At 40.8% G+C, this 22,461-nt stretch overlaps 1 protein-coding gene across 1 annotated transcript in view; it reads right to left on the reverse strand.

Annotated features, from left to right (window-relative positions):
• The window catches only part of LOC134204484 (torso-like protein), a 169,604-nt gene extending 152,992 nt beyond the window's left edge, over positions 1 to 16,612 (reverse strand). The window contains exon 1 of the mRNA XM_062679301.1: positions 15,652 to 16,612. The gene's annotated coding sequence lies outside the window, so the exon portion shown is untranslated. The remainder of the gene's footprint in view (positions 1 to 15,651) is intronic.
• Positions 16,613 to 22,461: the final 5,849 nt, after the last annotated feature.

The raw sequence follows: 22,461 nt of genomic DNA on the forward strand, positions 1-22,461 counted from the left end.
GATCTTGTTAGTTCATGAGTTCATGAACGGTTTTTTTCTTGCGTGTACATAAATTTATTAATTTTACACCGTGGAACTATTAGGAAGCGTCATACAATTTGGTAGATAGTGCAAAGCATATGCATAGCTATTTGAGTGACCCGTTTTACCCTCAATTTCCCTTCTGAATGGTTTAACTTGGTGGCATGGACAAAAACTAAAAATTGCAAAATGTTTAACATTGAATCAACCGGCACATTGTTGGTGGTTTGAAAAATCTGTTGCCATTTTCATTCTATAGCCGTACCTTTGGAATTATATATGAATACAATAACTTGGAGCAGAACCACGCAGTTGATGCCTGCTGGACAGCTTGTTGCGTTGAGCAAAGAAAAAAAGCAAAACTTCATCGTCACGCGTCTACACAGTCATCATCGCCAACCAAAACGCCGGAGCGGAGGCCGCCCAAGCTGGTTTAGGTGGTTAACGTTGAAAACAAAATGTGGTTTAGATGTTTTGATCGGGGTAGTTGCTTGTTTAAACTTTTGCCGCTCTGCGGGAGTCTATGACAGAAAAAAAAACTCAGCTGAATAAATTCGGAAGCGCATAATTTTACAATCCGCGAAAGTGACCTTGCTTGAACGAAAAGAACGAGAATCGTTGGAAGAAACACAAAATTGGTCAAAGATGTTTGCTTCCGCATTGGTATTGAACTGATCTTTTGTTCATGCGTATTTAGAATTTACATTTTCCTATTTTATACGGCAATGATACAGCTTGGATCTATTTACCATCGGAAGTTTTCCCTTTTCTATTTTATTGGACTTCTTATATCCTAAATGCTTATGCCGTATTAGAACTTAGAATGATATCATGACTGTTTCATATGGGAAAGGCAAAAAACTAAAAAGGATCATTTGAATCATTTGAAACTCACATCCGCTTCGGTTTGATTAATAAGATCAGATACTGAAAATCATAGCGCTAAAGTATGGCGACCTCAGCGGTCATTAATTTTAAATAAATGTGTGATTGTCCAGTTAGCAATACAGCATCCAGCAGCAGAATGCCGCTCACGAAAAGCACCTTGAAATTAGAGTCGCGCCGTCACTCTCGCCAATTTTTTGGCCACTTTCAGCATCCAGTCAATGTCGTCAGTGGTTCTGGTTTCTCTGCCGAGTTGAACTGGATTTCGAAAGGCAAAGGATCTACTGTCAGGGGACGAGACTGCATCTCAATGCGATGGTTGAATGGCCGGCTTCACAGTCATTGCTATGACTTGTATATTTTGACATTTTTTCGACCAAATAACGATCAATAAGTCTTGAAATGTGTGATCCCGATCTCAGGATCATTACCACATCCAATAAATTGGTAACGAGAGGGCCGATAGTTTATCAGTCTCATTTACATGGTTAATAAACCTCATTATAATTGTGAACTAAGTGGACCAATCTGGATTTGTTTATTTTATTTTATTTAGTTCAATAGTGGTACTGAAATGATCATCGACTCTGAGAAATATCGAGTTATGGAACAGAATTGTTGATTAATTTGCATTAGGTTTACGATTCACGGTTAATTTGTAAACATTAAAAAAGTAAATACAAAAACCTCATCAATGAATAAAATGAAACCGTGATTCGTTTGTAAGAGTGAGAACATGCAGGAAATAGTGCCAGCAGTATCTTAACTAATCGAAAACAGTCACGTGCTGTTTCTATAGCAGCTATTATCCCTCACATTCGGCCTCAGACCAGCGGCGATCTTACCACGGTCCGCGGCCGGTAGCTTAAGCCGATATAGCGATCAATATATAAGGTATCCGACCAGTAGTCCGAAATGGATACCGTATACTGATTGGCTTCCATTTCCAACTCATAAAATGAAGTCAATGGTATGCTCACACCCCCAAGTTATGGCACAGATCCCCACAGAGACGGAAGAAATATCACGTTCCGTGAGGTACCGGCGTCATCGTTGGTTCGAATTCACAGTGCTAAGGTACCAGCCTCGCCATTTGATGTTGGTGTTGTACTGGCCCAGTTCAGCCAGCGCTACGAATAGTGTTGGTGTGATATTTGATCACATAGTATAGGACTATGGATGAATAAAAATATTTAAAATCAAGTACCATCATCGACTGACATAATCACACTTTTGAACTCTCTTTAAGCAGATTTACATCCATTGGCGAAATGCAATGTGCGAGAAAGATCTCAGTATTACAGGTGCGTCGCTTCTCATATAAGCACATGCCTTTTCAAACACCTTAGCATTCCTCAATCTAAAATACTTCAGATCTAGTCCTACCAAACATAGATTCAGTTAAACGAAGCGGAGAACCTATACGTGGAAACGGCGGTCACCAACCAGCAATCGCCAGTCGTCTGCACATTACTGGGTCAGTAGTGGACTCTCAGGCACTCGAAAGTCTTGTTTGAATAAAGGTAAATTTCCGGATTGCAAAGAGAACCGCACTTCAAGCGAGAAGTTTACACAACCTTCCCCTGTCAAGCTGCATCATGCGCCAAAAAAGCTACCGCGAAAGTGGCATTGAGCGAAGGCAAAATGAAGTGGAAAAACGATTTGATGAAAATCGGAGCTTTTTTTGCCAATTTAAATTTAATCAAATTAAACGAACAGTCTATTGAGTTGCCAGCTAGCTTACAAATGTGGTGTTTACTATCTTGGAAAAATGAATGAACCGCAGACGTTTGTGTTTTGGTGTGAAGTTTTTGTGCGGCGTTTGCTGTTTATAGACGCAAGCTTACGCAAATTTACGCACCGTAACAGTTGCATTGTTATTGTCGCTTGAAGTCCTCCACTTTGCCAAAAAAATATGTATGTCTACTAGTTTGCGAAACGTACCCGAAAGTTCATTTAAAATCCATATCAAACCACCTAGCAATGGTGATATGTACCTTTCTCGAGCGTAGTAAAAGCGTAAAATAAATAAAAGTGTGTAAGTCAAAAGAGGTACCGATAGGTGAATAGGTCCTAGTATTTTAGTAAAGGACTCGACCTTGTAAATAAAATTAAAAATATTACCCATATCAAAATCTTGACAACTATTAAAAGTGTGATATCATAAGGTTGTAGACTGTAGGTTGTAGACAACGCACACAGGAGTACGTAGTGTGAAAGCGTGCCCAAAACTAGGGTGTCCTACGAAAGGCTGAAACACATAAGGCTGAACTCAAAAGGCTGAAATCCCGAAAGGCTGAAAGTCTCAAAAGGCTGAAAGTATCAGAAGGCTGAAATTGATGGGATGAAATTAATCCCAACCATACGATATGTTGTACCAACTATGTTGAGTGGTTGGATAGTGAATAATGTTTGAGGAATAGAGAATAATTGACTAAACTTAAATAATTATGAATAAAGAATAGAAAATGATGAATAAAGAATACAGAATGATGAATAAAGAACAAAGATGAATAATAAATAAAGAATAAAAAATAAAGAATTGAGAATAAAGAATAAAGAATAAAGAATAAAGAATAGATAAAAAGAATAAAGAATAAAGAATAAAGAATAAAAAAAAATAAAAAAGAAGAAGGAATATAAAATAAAGAAGAATAAATAATAAAGAATAAAAAATAAACGGTGTTGAACTTAGTCTGTAGATTAAAAAAACACCTTAATAAAGACAAGGAAGAAAGAAGAAAAGAAAAAAACAAGAAAGGACGAAAGAAAGAAAAGGAAAAAAAGGTTGAAAGAAGGAAGAAAGAAGAAGGTAGAATAAAGAAAGAATAGAGAAAAGGGAAGAAGAAACTAGGAAAAGGGACATGGTAGAGGAAAGAAGACAGAAAGGGAAGAAAAACAAGGAAATAAAAGAAGGAAGAAAGAAAAGAAAAGGAAAAGGAAGAACTAAGGAAGCCTAAAGAATAAATGGAGAAGGAAGAAGAAGAACAAAGAAAAATGAAGGAAGAAGAAACCCCAAAAAAAGAGTAGGAAGAAGAAAGAAGGAACAAGAAAGGCAGAAGAAGGAAGAAGGAAATAGGAACAAGGAAGAAGGAATCAAGAAGGGAGAACTATGGAGGAAGAACTAAGAAGAAAGGTAGAAAAAGAAGCAAGAAAGAAACAGGAAGAAGGAACTAGGAAGGGTTGAAGAAGAAAGAAGGAAAAAAATGAAAAAAATGGAATAAAAAAGAAGGAAAAAGAAAAAATGGAGAAGGAAGTAGGAAGAAAGAAGGAAGAATAAAGAAGGGAAAAGAAGAAGGAAGAAGAGAGAAGAATAAACAATAAAAAATAAGAAAGTAATCTTGGCAAGAATCAAAAACCAAATACAAGAACCAAGAACAATAAAGTCTTGTTCCTTTCTATGTTACCTCAACATTTTTAGCTGTATAGACTAAAAAATAAGAATTCCATATAAAAATTGAAAGACAACAAGAAGTCGCAAGAAGCTTGCGGATCATTTTAGTTTGTAGCCCTATTATCGTCAAATGTGAATTCTTCCACTAAAATTAGTTTCTCACGATTCTTCAGCCTTTCGAGTTTCAGCCTTTTGTTATTTCAGCCTTATGTGAGATTTTATCTTTTTCAGCCTTTCGTGTTCAGCCTTATGAGTTTTCAGCTATATGTAATTCAGCCTTTCATGGAAGACCCCCAAAACTATGTCAAGCATTTTGTCATCTGCAGTGCATATGCATTCAATAAACAGCAAAGTGTATTTTATTTAATGTTCTTTGTACATATTCATCTAGCAGTGAAGTATGACCACTGCACTATGGGCCACGCCGGGATACAGTCCTTTCCTGATTTTGGCAACACGACCGGATGTTAATGTTGCCAAAATGGGGATGTTGCTAAAAACGGAAAAAAAATTTCACACTAAATTTCATTTTTTTTGTTTGCATGATTGAAGCTAAATACTTAGGATATGTACTACAAAGTATGAGGATTGCGTTTGAATGATGCACGTGCATTAGGGTGGCTCAAAAAACACTTTTACGAATTTTTTGATGGGCCGCCCTCTTATTCGGTTCTATTTGATGTAGGGGTTCCATTTTTCCCGGGAATCAACTTCCCGGGAAACGGGAAGTAAAATGTTGACTTCCAGAGATTTCCCGGGATCCCGGGAAATGAAACAATTCTGCGAAACTCAAAATCGTAACGGGAAATAATAACTTAGGATAAAAATATACTCTCGACTCGATCTCAAAGGATCGATACTTGTTACATTGTGCGAAAATGATTATAGAGTTGTTGAAAGGTCTGAAAAATTATCTCTGTTTAGTTCGTTAAGTAAAGTGTTACCTTCGTAAAACGTTCTGAGCAGCAGATGGCGAAGTTTCTGCATCTGCTTTCGTTAGAGAGTAAGATCTGCTGTGTTCAGCTGATTCCTTGATTCTTCCTTGATATGGAGGAGAAGACTGCTTTGACAGGATTTGTTCTGTTATTGCCGGAAGGTTTCTAGCATCAACCATTCTGGTACTCGTCCGTATATTTTCTTAATGAAAACAATATTCTGGTCAAATTTGATTTATAATACGAACCTTTATACGAACACTTGAGCACATTTCGCCTTTGAATTTGAAGTGTGTAAGCATTAAATGTTTTTTTCAAAAGCGATACAATACTTCCAGACGAGCGCTTCATGGTCGTACCTTAAAAATCCTAACTATGAATATTAAATGATTCTTTCTGTCAAACTTTGTTTGAAATTCCGAGAAGCACCAAAAACGCATAAAGTTGCATAAGTTTGGCGAGTTTTTGTAATTATTTGTAATGACCTTATAGTAAAGACCTAAAATATGTTAACTTTTGCACTCTGATATATCCAGACAGTAAACTCTTAGTAGTTCATTATAATTTAGAAAAAGAAAACATAGGGGGAATGACGGCTTTGGCAGGTTCTATTCTATTATTGGCAGGGGGGTTTTTTATGCCTGACTAGGCTCAAATTTGGCCTAAACGTTCTTTGCATACCAAAGAATATTGTGTCCAAATTTCATAAAATTTGGTCGACAAAAACCCCCCTGCCAATAATAGAACAAAACCTGCCAAAGCCGTCTTTCCCCCGATATCATAACAAAATTGAGTGTTCAGAACATGAGTCTGTTTGGAACACGTATCTAAAAGTATTAAAGTTTTAAAAATAAACCTCTGACAATAAACCTTCCAAAGCCGTCACTGCCCTTGCTTAAATATCTGCGATGAGTAATTTCATCAAACACTAGACTTCATAATGCCCGGCGGTTGAGCCTACCTACTCAATAAATAAACGACCGATGGAATCTTATGCTTTTCTTCGCCTCCCTTCAACCCGTCAATACTGTAGCATCTAAAGATAAAAACTTTTTCTTTTATAACATTGGGAGAAATCTACCTTGAAAGCGAAATATGCTATTAAATAGAATTTTAATTATGGAAACAGTGAGAAGATGTTAGTCAAAAATATAAGTGATACTTCCTCATCTTATTTGAAAAATAAGAAAATGATTTCCACATACTTTAACCATAGATTAACAGTCGTTTGCAAAAAATGCTATATACTATAAAAAAAATAATTTCCCGGGAAATTCGGGAAACTAAAGTGTGCATCCCGGGAATTGGGAATCCCGGGAAAATTGATTTCCCGGGAAATCGTTTCCGGGAATGGAACCCCTAATTTGATGCCCTGATGCTCTGGACAAAATTTCAGCCAAATCGGTCTTGGGCGGTGCTAAACTAGTTGGAAGTTTATATGCAAAAATGTATGCAGAAACATCCAAAAACAGTGATTTGCAGTTAGACGGCACAATTTACAATCTAGAATCATGATACTCATTCAGTTCTTATAGAATTAAATACAGAAAGTTATGCTGAAAACCGCGAGAAGATTAGAGTTTATTAGACAAAGATATTAGCATTTTACTGGAGTGTTATAGGGGTGAATTTATTTCTTTTCAAAGGTAAAAGAAACGAAATTTTCTCAAACCCCACTTCAGAGAAATGCTAATAACTTAGCCAAGCGAAATCTAATCTTCTCGCGGTTTTCTGCATAACATTCTGTATTAAATTCTTCAAGATCTGAATGAGTATCATAATTTTTGATCGTAAATTGTGCTGTCCAACAGCAAATCACTGTTTTTTTATGTTTCTGCATACATTTTTTGCAAATAAACTTCCAACGAGTTTAGCACCGCCCAAACGTTGACCGATTTGGCTGAAATTTTGTCCAGAGCATCAGGGCATCAAATAGAACCGAATAAGAGGGCCCATCAAAAAAATTGAAAAAAGTTTTTCCCATACTAATTTGAGCCACCCTAACGTGCATCATAATTGACATTTTTGATATATATGCCAAACAACGAGTAGGAGCGATCGTTGCTGTGATAAACAATGAGTAACACTGTCTAACAAGCCAAGCCGTGGTGAGGTATCCATGTAAGCAACGACTTTCGCATTAGTACCTCGCTCTTCTTTCAAGGAGAGAAAGTATCAACGCAGCAGAAAGACGGATAAAATGATAAAATGACAGTTTCTCGGCTGATACTAGAAAAGAGGCGCATAATAAGCAAAACGACTTGATGGCTATATAGCGCATTTAGAAAATCGAATGTGCTAATCACTAGCAATTAAACCTACTGGGGCTTGCTTACTCCTGGATCACTCATGTAGTACCGTTTGCATTGTGATGTAAACAGTGGGCTTCGCTTAATAGGTGTTGTACTATATTCAACGGTGTGAGTCAGCTTGTCGACGACAAAATCAGTTAGAATGCCAAAAAATACGACATTCTACGGTGGGCTGGTTAGATTAGGATACTGTGAATAGGGACATGGAAAACGTGAATAAAAAGAGCAGAAAAGTGTCAATACAAATTGTTTGCAATGAGCGGTGATACGAGTGGTGGTTCATTATTTCAGTGAAAGTGCCCACTATTCGTACAGAGCCCATAATACCCATGTAAACCTTAATGACATTCACTTTTGGTATTGTTTATCCTATTACATATTAATAAACCCAGATTAATCCACCTACAGTGAGATTTTGACCCTTCCAGACTCCAGTATTTAAAACGAGATGAAACTACTCAGCTTCTCACGGCGATTTACAGTGAAAGTGACAAAATAATTGCCTACCCAAAGGCGGATGTCATGGGTTAAGTGACAACTCAACGAATGATAACGAACTGTACTTCATGCTACCTATCTGTAAGGCGCTCGTCGGATTGAATAGCTAATGTGACATGGTTAGTAACTATCGTAACGTATATTATACTCGTAATTTCCAGAGACCTCGATATTAATTAATCCAGTACTAACTAAAGCAGTCATTGATCTGAGCGGCTAAACTTGTTCAATACCTTGAAAATGAGTGAGATTTATATAATAGTAAATTTCAGAAATTGCACACCTACATGCATATAAGTGGTCTATTAGTATCTCAAAATATGCTAACATTTGCTATCTAGCTTCCACTGAAGAAATTTTTAAAATCCCTTTTCCCTTTTCCCTTTCCCTTTTCCCTCAATTAAAATCATTTGTTTTTTTGAAACAAATCAGAAAAATAGGCATATTTCCATATCATATCATTTGTTTAAATTGTATTTTCAATATTAAAGTGAATTTGTTTCAAATACCATACATTTCATTTAATAATTCACAAGATTTCTTGATAGATTAATACGTTAACACACCTGCGTAACGCATACAAAATGAAATTAAAGATACTTCCGAAGGAAGGGTCAAAAAGGTTTTAGCTCTAAAAAGGAATAAAAAAATATTTTCGAGGTCGTTGCCAAAATCGGGAAGAAAATGTTGCCAAAAACGGGTGTTGCCAAAATCGGGGGTAGACAAAAACGGGTGCCAAAATCGGGATGGTATTAGGGGGAAAAAATTATTTTAACCTCGCAGATGATATTTTAGGAACAAAGTGTCTTCAGCAAAGTCAATGCTCATTATTCAAGCTTTATTTTGAAGTTTGTTACAAAAGGGTGGTTCCACTACATTTTGAGTTAAAATTTTTTACTGCTATATTTCTTATTTTAGCATTGTAAGATTCTCTAGAATGTTGTTCCTTATGGCACTTTGCTGAGGAACTTTGCTGAAGAAACCATTGTTGTACGTCGTTTGTATCATTTGTTATGATAAATTCAAATAATAATGTTAGGGTGACCCTAAAAAATCAATATTTCGATTGCTTTTTAGTTTCAATTTTTATCGAAGTGACGTCTTCTACAAAGTTCAAAAGCCTTAAAAAATGTACGTAGGTTACACATCAGAGTGAATACATTGGTGTATTGCATTTTCAAATGCATGTACATATTTTTGAATGGGGAATTCACCATTCACCCTTGCGGTAGACAGAGGAAGAGCTAAGGATTGTTCTGCATATTTTGGAACAAGAGAATTTGAGGGAATTTTAAGTTCCTTTTATCATTTTAACCCGTGTCGGCCTGAGTGAAGGAAAAAAAATCAAATTGCTGCCATTTCGTCATTTTTTGTCGCATTGGCCTGGTTTTATCACTATTCTGCTCGTACGGATCCCAGAATTCAAAATACATGCTGAAACTTGTGATGTGGTCCTCCTATCCGGAGTTCTTTCGGTGGGTCACTGAGTCAGATGCAGTAAAATTGACCACAAATACCTTTTGTGGCGATATAATTCCATCAAAATGTCACTTTTTTGTCTCTATTCATACCATCTTGGTAGATTTGTATATAGGGATTATAACAGAACCAAAATCATGGTTGCATCTGTTCCAGAATAGGATAATCTACGATGAATTACATCCCCGCAACTTCGACGTCGTAGCGCTGTAGGGAATCTGGTGGACAGGACAGAAAGTGTGGAAAAGCGGACATCGAGCGGCTACCTTCTACCAAAGCTGTGCCCATTGGTTAGAGAGCAGCCAAGACCTCAAAAATTGAAATTCGTGTTTTCATCAGAATTATGTTTTTCTCATTTTTTAGAATACTTACGTGATTCAAATTCAAAATTTAAAGTAGTTCAGTTGAGTTTTGACTTCATTACATCAGTTTTTAATTGAACATGAATATTGATTTTTGATTAAAAACGCTGTTTGACAAAGCATTTCGATCAGCATCGTACGGCTTCAGTTACGTCGCAAACCCCAATATTAGTTCAAGGCTGCATTGTCAGGGTCTTAAATAGTATGTCTTTGTCAAATATAGGTAACAGTACTCAACTTAAGTTAACTTTAACTACAAAATTAATCGAAATACTCACATTTTTTAGATTTAAGTTCTCCAAAAGTAAAAATGTGCTTAGTATTTTTTGGTCTGTTTCTAACTGAAACTTTACAAATGCGTATTTTTTGTTCACAAGAACCTTAAGAATGCCTTTTTTCTAATTATTAGATTGAAGTTGAAACGTTCGATATAATAATATAATATTTAACAACTCCCGAACATTTTTGGCATTGCGTTTTTTTGGCAATTTTGTACTGCCGGAGTGGGATGGCGGTGGCGGTGATATCAAACAACATTTTTTAACAATAATAACAGTTTCCTAACTCCTAACAAATAAATTTTATAATGGGTTTTAGATAATATTAAGTTTGGTATTATGGGACATTTGTTGAAATGTAATAACCACCACCTCGGTATGATCTGCCTAGGATCCGACGTATAACACGCGTCAATACCGAAGCTCCATCACTGCTAGAGATTTAAACAGCCATTCAAAGCATGAAATCGAAAAAAGTCCCAGGGGTCGATCGCATATCAGCCGAGATGCTCAAAGCTCGTGTAGAGTGCTGCACAACGGGGTCCTGTCCGACCCTATCCGGGTCGTAGCTGGTGTGAGGCAAGGATGTATTCTATCACCGCTACTATTCCTCATCGTAATCGACGAGATTCTGGTAGATGCGATTGACCGTGAACCAAACCGCGCGCGGGCTGCCATGGTAGCCTATAACCATGGAGCATACAAATGACTTCGAATTGGCTGATGACGTTGCACTCCTCGCTCAACAGCGCTCTGATATGCAGAGTAAGCTCAAGGACCTTGTCGAGCGCGAGCTATTCGGCAGGTTTCGTCATCAACGCCAACAAAACCAAATCGTTGGATGTAAACACGGTGACTTCTTCCAGTTTCACAGCAGCCGGGTAACCAGTGGAAAATGTTGAAAGCTTCCAATATGTTGGTAGCCAAATGGCGTCAGTCGACGGTACCAAGATCGACATAGGCGCACGGATCAAGAAAGCAAGGGCTGCCTTTGCGAGATTAAGTTATCCTAGCCCGGAAAAATAGGCAGATAAGTGAACGCACCAAATTGAACTCTAACGTGAAATCTGTGCTGTTATACGCTAGCGAAACATGGTGTGTATCAGTCGAGAACACTCAACGGCTGCAGGTGTTCATCAACAGATGCCTGCGGTATGTAATTCGGGCCTGGTGGCCTCACAACTGGACCTCAAACAACGAGCTCCATCGTCGTTGTCACCAGAGGCCGATAGCAACAGAAATTAGGGATCGGAAGTGGGCTGGGTCGGCCACACTCTACGTAAGGGCGGAAACGAGATCTGTAAACAAGCATTAGACTGGAACCCAGCGGGACATCGCAGCAGAGGCAGACCCAGAGGCTCATGGCGGCGAAGCCTCAATAAAGAAATAAAAGAAGTCGACCGAAATCTAAACTGGCAACAGGCTAAAGCGATAGCTGGACATCGCTCAGGGTGGAGATCTTTCAAGTCGGCCCCTTGCACCACCGGAGGTGTACAGGATCCATAATCAATAATTTTCTTATAAGTTTACTTTTGGATGAACATAATGCTTGATATTCTTTTTACGTCACGTGCCGTAGAAAAAGGGACGTAAAACGTACTGACGTACAAAAAAGTGTCATAAAAAGATGGTTGAGTGTAATTATCTGTAGCAACATCCCGAGTAGAAAGGCAGAACAAGATTATAACATAATTGGAACAGCATCAGTTATTTATATACCGTTGATATAATTGAGTTAATATAAATAGTTTTCTTATTTTTCCCTAGTTATGTTTCAAAACTTTGGTAGAAAATTTAGTTGTATTAACAACATGTGCTGCAAAATGGTGGGTTGACATCAAGGAAGAAGCGCCCATAAGAACTCTGATCCCCACAAGTCGCTATCTCACGCTTCCACGGGTCGTCCGATGACAAAAGACCTCCAGCTAAGGGTTTTGTACTTTGCTGGTAGTGCAGCCTGGGCACTGTTGTCCTTCTGACATCAGCTAGAGTGAGAAGGTACGCCTCGAGCGTCTGTTCACCAGGAGGTGCGGCTCAAACAGCGTGAAAATTGTTATCGGAGACGCTAACGCTCAGGTCGGTAAAGACGACTTTTTCCGTCCCATAATCGGTAGGGAGAGCCTTCACTCCGCTACCAATGACAACCGCCTACGGCTAGTACATTTCGCTGCTTCCAGAGGGATGGCCATCAGTAGCACCTACTTTGCACGAAAGAACATCCGAAAGCACACCTGGAGACACCCAAATGGTGAAACTTGCAACCAGATAGACCATGTTCTGGTGGATGGGCGCCATTTCTCGGATGTTATCGATGTGCGGACATTCAGAGGTCCGAACATTGACTCTGATCACTACCTCGTTGTTAGTAAAATTCGATCACGGTTGTCAACTGTATCGAACGAAAGATCACAGCGAACGATGCGTTACAATATCCAGCGATTGTCGGCGGAAGGAGTATCGGCTGAGTACCGCCAGAAGCTCGACGAACGGATAAGTGCAATCAACGTTAGCGACAACATCAACGATCTATGGGAGTCGATCCATGGAGCGGTGAGCACAACAGCACGAGAAGTGGTAGGAACTGCACAGAGGCGACCCAGAACGGGTTGGTTCGATGTGGAGTGTCAGAGAGTGACAGACGAGAAGAACGTTGACAGAAGCCGGATGTTGGTGTCGGGTACCCGATCGAATAGAGATCGGTACAAGGAAACAAGAACAGCCGTGAAAGGAACTCACCGCAGGAAGAAGAAATAATATGAAGAACAAATGATTAGTGAGGCGCAGGAAAAAATGTAACAGAACGATATGCGGAGGTTTTATGAGTCTGTTAATGGGGTGCGGAGAAATACAGCGCCCGTCATGTGCAACGACCAACAAGGGAATTTGCTGACAGATAAAACCGAAATGGCTGGCAGGTGGAAGCAACGCTTCGAGACTTTGTTGAATAGTGGAAGTGAGACGGTGCATCGGTGAACAGAATAAATATTAGCGACGATGGACAAGCTGTGGAGTCGCCTATACTAGATGAGGTTAAAAAAGCTGTTAAAGAGCTGAAAAACAATAAGGCTGCGGGGAAGGACCAGCTCCCGGCTGAAATTCTCAAACATGGCAGTGAGCAGCTTTAAGAAGTTCTGCACAATATCATGTCGAAAATATGGGAAGACGAGGAAATGCCTGCTAGCTGGTTGGATGGCCTTATTTGCCTTCTCTTTAAGAAAGAGCACAGACTGGAGTGCGCCAATTACCGAGGAATAACCCTCCTTAATTCGGCGTACAAAATTATGTCCCGTATTCTGTTCTACGGATTGAGACCGCTTGAAGAGTCCTTCGTCGGCGAATACCATGCAGGTTTTCGTGAGGGCCGGTCAACGACGGGTCAAATGTTTACCCTAAGACAAATCCTTGGTAAATCCCGGGAGTTCAACTTGCAGACACATCATCTGTTTATTGCTTTCAATGCGGCGTACGATTCAGTGAAACGGAATGAATTACGGCAAATTATTATTGAACGTGGTTTTCCGGCGAAACTGATACGGCTGATTCGTATAACGTTGGACGGATCGAAATCAAGTGTAAGGGTTGCGGATGAAATATCGACGTCATTTTGTACCTTAGATGGATTAAAGCAGGGTGATGCACTCTCGAATCGACTGTTCAATATAGCGCTCGAGGGAGCGATTAGGAGAGCTGGTGTGCAAAGAAGCGGTACCATTATCACAAGATCGCATATGCTCCTGGGATTTGCGGACGATATCGATATTATCGGGATTGATCCCCGTGCCATGGAAGAGGCTTTTGTGCCTTTTAAGAGGGAGACAGCAAGTATTGGACTCACGATCAATAACAGCATACCGAAGTACATGGTCGCTGGCAATTAACGTGGCTTCATTAGTGGTGGTGGTAGTGAAATGGTGCTGGATGGTGAAAAATTTGAAGTGGTAGAAGAATTTGTGTATCTTGGAACATTAGTGACGTGCGATAGGCGCATTGCAGATGCAAATAGGGCTTATTACGGACTTCGTAACCAACTTAAGTCCCGTAGTCTGCAAACGAAAACAAAACTCGCGCTGTATACTACTCTGATTCCTCCGGTGGCTTTATACGGCCATGATACATGGACGTTAAAGGAGGCTGATCGGAGAGCTCTCGGAGTGTTTGAGCGTAAGGTGCTGCGGACAATACTCGGCGGTAAACAGGAGAACGGTATCTGGCGGCGTCGCATGAATCACGAATTGTACCAGGTGTATAAAGGGCTGGATATTATTAAGCTTATACAACACGGCAGACTACGGTGGGCTGGTCACGTTGTTCGTATGCCGGAAGAACGTCAAGCGAAGATAATATTTAGTAGAGAACCCGCAAGAGGCCACAGGCTTCGTGGAAGGCCGCGTACACGATGGCTTTTTGCAGTTGAAGAGGACCTGAGGGCGCTCAATGTCCAGTAGACTGGCCCATGCAACAAAAAGTTGTCTAATTCCACGGGACACCCCTCAGGATTGTGTCTTTGGGTGAGAAAATTAATCTCTGAAAATTTCAGCTTAATCGCTTGTTGCATAAGCTGGCGCAATTGAAGTGAAGTTTGTATGGGGATTTCATCCAAAATATATAGGAAAATACACCTCCGTCATTCATTCGATCTGGAAATTGCTTCTGATTGCTCGATTGACCTCAGAATTTCAAAAACGGCAGTTGGTATGCTACAGAACTATTTCACAGAACATTGTATGATGATTAAATGAACTTTTATATAGGTTTCGGTTGATACAATTCGATCAATAAATCCAAAAATACACAATTCAGCTCCTAATAAATCAGCCGAAAGCTATATAAAAGTTCATTTAATCATCATACAATGTTCTGTGAAATTATTCTGTAGCATACCAACTGCCGTTTTTGCAATTCTGAGGTCAATCGGGCAGTCAGAACCAGTTTCCAGATAGAATGAGTGACGGAGGTGTATTTTCCTATATATTTTGGAAGAAATCCCCATACAAACTTCAAATCAAATGCGCCAGCTTATGCAACAAGCGATTGAGCTGAAATTTAGAGAGATTGATTTTCTCACCCAAAGACATATCTCTGGGGTGTGCCCCGTGGAATTCGACACCATTTTTTTTCTCCCCATACTAAGCTGGGCCAGTCTAATGTCCAGGGCCACTGGAAGCGATTGGCCCAGGATCGAGTCTAGTGGAGAAGGATACTCCATTCGGCGTAGGTTCATCGAAGAGCTGTAACCTGTCACTTTGCCTCGTCGGCTGATAGAACTTATTTCTATTAAAAACGATTCTCGTAGTTAAATCAAATATACGATCAAAAGAAAAATGGTATCATAGACATTATTTCTTGCAAAGAGTTTTGTGCTCGCTGATCATCGAACACAAGTTCGGCAGCATGTGTATAAAATTTGTGCGACTCTAATCACTGAAGTTCACTAGTAATAAAAATTATAATTATACTAACCATCCAAAAACACTAAAGTTTACTCACCGTAATTGGGCCTATCCGTTCTATCAATCTTCGTTTATGGAACAATGGTCCTTCTAGTTCACCGCAAACATGCACAAACCACCCCCTACTCGAGTCGTAAAACTTGTTTTTCAAAACTGCACTTTATTCACTTTCATTATTGCTTCACACTCGCCAGCACACTCCACACTGCGGTTGTACCAGTAAAAGCAACACACGCCAATCTTCTAGCCAGATTTGTCCAACACTTCACTGGATGGATATTTCAGCTTCTGTGAAATCTGCAGCTTTAATGCATGATCGGTACGAAAGACAAACTTCCAACTGGTCTCAAAATAGTATCTTCCTCGTAAAACTTCACAAGAAATCCAGCTGCGCAACTAATAAACTCCAACGGCAGCAAACAGCTCTATGAATCAGTTGGCACAAACTTCTACGACACAAACATTATTCACTGCCATAGAACAACACTTCCGAAATTTCGCAATCACCCACTCGTGCCAACCAATAACAAAACGACGACTCCACTAAACCGAACAGATCGGAACCGCGAACGCTCCAAAGTTGCGGTTGTTCTTGATCGAACCGCCGCCAGTCGGATACTGGTCAGGCAGTGTGACAACCACCTCCGAGAACTACTCTTCTATGATTATGGATGGGGTTCTGAGCGAGAGCATGCGGGCTCTTCCGAGTTCTTCTCGCCGTCCTCGTGCACTGCGCTCTGACTACTTCGTTACCAATATGAGGGGGTGATGGAAGGCGGCCGTAGATGGCTCGCTTTGTGCGTGAAATAAAACATGATCCATGCAGCTATAACTACCGAACCGACTAGTTTCCACAATAAAAATTAATTGAATATCGTAGAGAAGAGAACGAATCCATGCAATCAGCAGCGGGCTTCCATGAGCCACGCTCTGTTCGATATCGATCCCGAGCGGCAGTAATGAATGTTATTAGTATGCTCCGTCGAGTTGTACGGCTGTAAACAAACTAAGTTAACGAACGCATAGAACCAAGCCGATCGACAACGAATCGAACGAATAAACGAAGCCCAACAGTCAAGCTCAACCTCACATAATAACTAGCTACCGATCGATGTATGATCTGCCAACAACCGCGCTTTAGGTAAGGTGTAAGGTTTCGTTCGATCGATCTGCTGGCTGGGCAGGGCTTGGCGGCCGTACCACGCGGTCTTGCTCAGACCGCGAGTGAGCGTAAGCGAAGTAAGCATGCGCGCGAAGAACAGCGAACACGGTGCTTATTATGTGTGGCTGGGCTGGCTGTTAAATGCATTTGCGCGCCCGCCCGCATGCGTTGGTATTTGCGTGACGGGAGAGACCGACCGAGGCGAGGAGGAAGCATGCTCTCGAGAATGCAGCATTTAGGGTGGAAACGATGATTTTGAGTTTAGATTTTAGAGCTGTGTTTTGATCGTGTATAGAAGAATTTAATGTTTGGTTTTTAAATTCAGACGCAAAATAAAGCATTAAACTCCCAAACAATAGGTTTTGTGTAATAAGAAAAAGGACCATTTGGGTTCCCCTATTCTTGGTCTAACATTTATTACCCGGACGCATTTCAAATTATTTGATTCGATCACCTAATCAAGCTAATTATCCATGGATTTCTAGTGATGTCCATAAAATCCATTCAATAGAAATGCGATCGAGTAATAAAATTTTAGGACGGGATTAAAGGTTGCTATCCTAAAGATCCTTATCTAACAGAAATCAAAATAAAATCTTACCTGTGCGCCGGTCACATCATCCCGCCCACGTGGTAGTATTATCGATGAAAATATTGATTGGAGACTTTTGATGTCTTCTGGGGAGTGTCTTCATTTTTAGAGCACTTTTTTTGAGGAGTAAGAAAAATTGACATAGAAGGGTGCACCCCGAGAAAATATATATATTTTTGCCTTTCTCGTATACTAAGTATACGTAAAGGCTATATGATCGCTCCTAAAACAAACTTTTTATAGAAGGCCCGGAGAGCCATAGTGTTATATACCGATCGACTCAGCTCGACGAATTGAGGTGATGTCTGTGTGTTTTTTTTTACAAGGGAGAATGCATTTACACACTAACCCAGCACACGTGCATTGTAGTTGCCAAACTACCACACGGAAGTGTACTGGAGTGTCGGACTCGACCGTACCGGTAATACCGACTCAACTCCCTTGGGCTCCGCCATCGTTTCCCCCAGGAACTACCTCCCAGTACTACTTCTGGGGGATGGCAGTATTTAACGTACTCGCTCATTCTCGCTTACACAGTCTTACTTGGGTGCTCACTCTATCGCACCCTCAAACACACCCTACATACTCTGTTGCACCTCTATCATGCCGTGTGGGTCTGACTTGTGTGCCCACCCTTCTCATGCCATGTGGGTCTGACTTGTATGCCCACCTCTCTCATACCGTGTGAGTCTGACTTGTATGCTCACCCAAACACTTGATTCACGCTCTGCACTCCATGCTTGCACTCATGCTAACGCTCCTATGAGTCTGACTTGTGTGCTCACCTCTATCATGCCGTGTGGGTCTGACTTGTATTTTTTTTCTTCCTAAGCAATGGAGGGGGAATCTGCTCAACAGACATCCTGGGTTGACCAGGAAGTGCGGGGTTAGGGATCACCGAGGGAGGCAGGACTACATCCCCGACCCGCTAAACCGTTTCCATTGCCGCCAAGCCCATAGTCCCTTCGGTACAACCAGAAAGTAATGCTTCAAAGGGGGCCAGTGCACAACGCACCCTCGAGGTTAGCTGCGTGTCCTTGCAGCACCGAACATCGTAACTCGCTTTTTTAGAAGAACACCATGGTATCGTGCCAGCGCGTTGCCGACTTTCCAGGTGGCCTTACCACGCCCTATGTCCTCGGAAGGTGGGAAGGGTCGACTTCGCGCCTGCTTCCCTCTGCACGACTGGTATCAAGAATGATGATGCCGCGTGCACCCCAAATTGACCTCTCTGCGATAGGGTCTATTAACCAACACACAGAGGGACTTGCCGACGCGGTGCCTACGCCTGCCTTAGCCTTGACGAGGACCCCTTTCCGTCCTCGGGCTCGGAACCCGCCCGGTTGACCGACGCCGCGAAAGCGACGATACCATGTTGTTCTTCGCGCGGCCACTTGTTCGATAAAAGGATCGAGTTCGACCACAGGGCATCTGTATGACCCATGAAGCCGACTCCGATCCCTTGGACCACCTCTTATTTGAGTCCACGAGGCCGAGCAAGCCAGCTACGTTACCTGCACTGTGATTTTGCAGCACGCTTAAACGCCGGGCACTTCGAACCCCCCATGGGGTGCTTGCTGTTCACAGCTTTGCTGTAACAAATCAAACAATTGGGAGGGTTCGTGCAGTATTGTGCCTTATGTCCCTCCAATCCGCAGCGTCGGCAGAGATTGCTTCTGTCAGGACCTCAGCTACGAGGCAGACCCATTCATGTCTCCTATTTCTGAGGTGCCGCAGAAGCATCAACACCTGCCAGTCATAGCGAGACTTTCGTGTCCCCTACTTCTGAGGTGCCGCAGAGGTATCTGCCCCACGACACTCGTTCAGGGTAACCCCAGGTTCGATTTTGGTGCTCTGTTGAATATTATTTTTGCTATTCTTTCTTCTGACATTCGCACTAAGGGACCAGCCCACTGAAGTCTGCCGTATTTTATACGATTTACAATAGTTTCTTCTTTGTATACTTGATGCAGCTCATCCCAAGTAACCAAAAGTACCTACAAAAGTGCGTTTTCGCTTAAGCAGCTTCACAGCTGATTAAGCGAAAAATGTACTCTTAAAGGAACTTTTGGTTACTTGGGATGATTCATGCGTCTGCGCCAGGGGGCAGCAGGGACCATGTCCAAGGGCTTGACGACCCCTCCCCAGCTGTTTGCGAGTCAGGGGGTTCTGACTAGGAGGTGGTGGGGTTAACAGGAGGCTCTGTTAATTCCCTCCCAAAAACCACATATCCGCAAGCAAACCCTATCAAGCGATCGTGTGTCGCTTAAAGCATACAAGCTCCTAACCCCGAATCCCAAGGTGTCAGGCGACCCGTGCCGAGGTGATGAATGACCTGGGGGTGAAACAATTAGCCAGGTCGTTAACGGAGCCTGTAGAGGTTCCACAGAGTGAGGGCTGCTTCGGCGTCAAGTGGGTGGTACCTACACAACCCCCAAGTAGTGCACATGTGGTGCAAGCGAATGGGAGTTGGGGGTAACACCCCCACAGAGTCAGGGACCGAGTGTATGGGTGAGCACACAAGTAAGACTCGCATGGTACGCATGGTCGGTAGTGTTAGAATGACTGAAGTCTGGTGAGGCCTGGCAGGAGTGTCGGGGGACAGATACCTCTGCGGCACCTCAGAAGTAGGGGACACGAAAGTCTCGCTGCGTCTGGCAGGAGTGTCGGGAGGTTGATGCTTCTGCGGCACCTCAGAAATCGGAGACATGTAAGGTAAGTGGTGCCACTCCGTTGCAGGATGGGGAGACCACCACACTGGCTGAGGACCATAGGCGTAACTAGAGTCTCGGTCTAGGGGAGGCCATGGCACCAGCTGGTGGGATGTAATTTTCAAAGGCGATTTAAAGCACTGTGCGCATGGATTGCAATATGAATTGTTTGACTAAGTTTATCGCTCATTCGTCCTAGAAGTAACATAAAAAAAAATCGCGAATAATACAATTGATTTCCAATGATGCTGTGATTGCTTCAAAACGCTGTGTCTGTGTCAACTTGTCTTCTCCATGTTACTAAATGTGGATAACTGTGTAATCTAAGATTCAAGAATCTTCTTCGAATTATCTATAAATGAAATTCGATATGAGTATATTTCTGAAAGTTTTCAAGCATTTCCATGATTACTTAATGCATAAAGATCTCGATTTTTTTGAAACTTGAAATTTTTGATACTCTTTAGATGTGGAATAAATTCTACGAAATTTTGTCATAATCAATATAAGTATTCATGCAATTCCAAAATGTATGCTATGTGCTGAAATAGTTAAGTACCGATGAACACAAATTTGGAATCCTAAAGTGTTTTTTATGAGTCATAAATTCCACGAGTCATCAAATTATGAGTCATAAATCAAATTCCAGAATAACATAGGGTTTTTGTAGTTACTGACGTTAGGAAGAGGCTTTATCATGGTTTTCTGAATAGGTGAGAGATTTCTCTGCAAAAATCAAAGAGAATTGAGAAGCAACCAAATCGATCTGAATTGTGCTGCAAAAGAAATGTATTCTGATACGAACTAAATCTATTTTTTTTATCCTAAAAAACAAATTCTAACTAAAGCAGGCACAAAAGAGTTTTCCGATGATCCTTATGAAATCGCCAAAAAATCAAATGGAACAAGATCTTTTGAGGATTATAAAAATATTTCTTTAATGCAATCCCTGTTATGAGTGCGAAGGTTGCCTAAGTTTTGTCCTAATACTTTCAATGGAATGCGTTGTTGATTTTTCTGTCATTGTAACAAAGATTCTTAAGTTTTATAATTTTATATCTTTCTGTGCCAGAATTATATAGCGAGAGCAAAAAGCTTCATAGGAATTTGATCAACTGTTTTGCGGCATACCTTGCGATTAACTCGAAGATTTTCGAAAGAATGGTCGTTCGAAATTTCATTGACCGGATTTGTGTACATGTGCTCATTTTGATGTAGTTGCTTCAGTCTTTTTTGAAGCGGATGGTAGTTTAATAGAACAGAAATATTTATATCTTAATACAATTATGTTTTTATGTTTCTGCGACCAGGATACAAGTCAAACAAATGCAGAACAAATTTATTATTTTAAACTAGCAACTGAATTAGAAGCGGCATTGATTTTAGCTTAAAAATCGAAAAAATGTTCCCGGGGGTCCAACTTAAATATTTCGATGCTTTGCTGAACAAATGGTCATAGATGTGATAACGCAACAAAAATATGTTTTTGCAATTCCTGATCATAAAACCTGGTTTACAGTTGTCATTTTAGCGATAAAACGGCCTACTTTTCCATACCAACAGAATGGGTGCTTTAATGACCATTATGCAACTCAAATGGGTTGCATAATATTCATTATAGCACTCATTTGGGTGCTATAATGAAAAACCTACATTGGGACACTAGTTACATGGCTACATTTAGCTGAATTAGTTTGGGTGAGTGTTTAAATAGTGTACTCTAAGCGTCTCGTAATAAATGAAATGGTTTGCTGGACATAACATCACAATTTTCCAAAGGCAATTGCATCCATCGCTTCAAAGCTTTTCAAGCTATGCAATTTGGCACGATAAGATGGAATCTTATTGTTCTCTGCTGCAATATAATTTATTGGCATGAATGATCATGTGGAGTAAATTCGATTGTACAATTTTGGTAAAGATTTTTCATATTAAAGCCCATTTTTTGTCATTGCAAAAAATAGCGTGTGCAACTCGTTGCAAAACTCGATTTTTTCAGCACTCGTAGTATTTACGTACAACTCGTGCTGAAAAAATCATCTTTTTGCAACTAGTTGCACAAACTACTATTATAGAATTCATAATCAAAATTAAGAAATATGTAGGAAATATGTAAATGAAATAAAAACTGACTAAGTTGGAATTACTTTTCAAAATTTTCTGGGGAGGGGCACAAGTAGGTCTGGAGGGGGCCAGGCCCCCCGGCCCCCCCTTATTTACGCCAATGCTGAGTACTATCTGGGCTTCGAAATGTCAATAGGTGGGTGCTACCTGCAAAGTACCCGTTCTCGGAACCTATTGGCCGTATCAAAGCCCGGGTAGGTGAGTGTTAGGCACGCGTGACGTGCACAGATGCACAGAGTGGATAAAAATGGGAGATGG

The sequence above is a fragment of the Armigeres subalbatus genome, chromosome 1 (genome assembly GCF_024139115.2).
Source record: "Armigeres subalbatus isolate Guangzhou_Male chromosome 1, GZ_Asu_2, whole genome shotgun sequence".
NCBI lineage: Eukaryota > Metazoa > Arthropoda > Insecta > Diptera > Culicidae > Armigeres > Armigeres subalbatus.